Source organism: Austrofundulus limnaeus, unplaced genomic scaffold (genome assembly GCF_001266775.1).
Source record: "Austrofundulus limnaeus strain Quisiro unplaced genomic scaffold, Austrofundulus_limnaeus-1.0 Scaffold447, whole genome shotgun sequence".
Lineage (NCBI taxonomy): Eukaryota > Metazoa > Chordata > Actinopteri > Cyprinodontiformes > Rivulidae > Austrofundulus > Austrofundulus limnaeus.
In genome coordinates, this window is record NW_013952849.1 from 305,646 (window position 1) to 307,247 (window position 1,602).

A 1,602-nucleotide genomic window follows, 5' to 3' on the forward strand; every position below is an offset into this window, starting at 1 on the left:
CAACATATCTGAAGTATGGTTTTTGAAATATACTTTTTTCCATTTTGAATATAATCCTAAAAAGTATATTTTATTGATACAGTAATATATTAAAATATATATTTCTGTAAAATGCAGTCTATTTAAAATATACTTTAGTATTTTTCCGCCTGGGTTCTTCAAAAGATACAGTGATACAAAAAAATGTAATTTCCATCTCAAATGGGTCCTCCTCCCATCACAGGACAGAAGTTTATATTATGGCATCAATCAGCAGAACAATAATCAGATTTACTGAGTGAAGTCTCTTTATTGAGCTTCTGCAAACAGATAAAATGTCAGATTCTGAATATTACGTCTGTACATACATCCAAACCTTTCAAAACGTTACCAAAGTGTTACAGTAATCCTCCAAACATTTCTACTCTTTTTACATCATGGACTCAACAAAACCAAATACAGTTCTTCTCACACGGCCAGTTGTGTCTGAAATACTGAAACTGTAAATGTCAGAACAAAAAACTGTACATTAAAAGAAAAACACTTAAAAATAACGTGTAGAAGCAATAAAAGCGATAAAAAACCAATAAAACTTTGAAAAAATTACCCAAGTTCACAGACAAATCAGTTTTCAGACAACTGCACTCACAATTACAACTGCAGAAATAACAGAACTAAAAAAGTTTAATGGTTGAAACCGAACTACCGAACATATCTGAGCTTCATCTGTTTGAAAGTATCCATGTGATGAAGAGTTTTCTGTGCTTTCAGGCACTTCCTGACGTTTCTGTGCTTTCAGGCAGTTTGTAGACCCGTGAACTTTGACCTTACACTTCCTCTGTTTTTAGTACAATCCATTCTGCACACCACTGGTACTTTACAGCTGGAGTTTGAGCGTAAAAAACACACAAAATGTTTTTGTCGACGACAGAAGACAACGCACTGCTGCTACGTCTCCAAAACCCTTGAGAACTTGGAGCTCTGCACCTTCGTGGCATTTAAAAGTGGACTGAATGCGAAAGATGTGTGAAGAAAATGACAGAAAACCTCTGCAAACAGAAAATATCTGTCAGGTTTGTGGAAGAGTCAGAAATCTGCTCTAAGACGTCCTGCAGAAACACATCCTCCGAGTCGTGATGGAAGAAAAGCTCGTGGTCGAACACGATCAGTAAAATATCAGTTTTTAGTTTTCTTCCCATCAGTTGGCAGGAAGGCTCTCTCACTTCTAGGGATGAATGTCAGCAAATAAAACAGAAAAAGGAGAAGCAGCAACACCCAGTCTGATCTTTACTCCTGAAACCAATAAAAAGTTTATCTCTTGATTGTTGCAGTCAAACGTTTCACCTCTTGTACAGTGGTTTGCAAAAGTATTCATACCCCTTGAACTTTTCCATATTTTGTCACATTACAACCACAAACATAAATATATTTCACCGGAATTTAATGTGAAAGACCAACACAAAGTGGTATACAATTGTGAAGTGGAAGCAAAATTTTACATGAATCAAAACATTTTTTACAAATAAAAAACTGAAAAGTAGGTAGATGTAGGTTAAGAGAATATTGGGGAGCAAACAGCATCATGAAGTCCAAAGAACACACCAGAAAGGTTAGGAATATGGT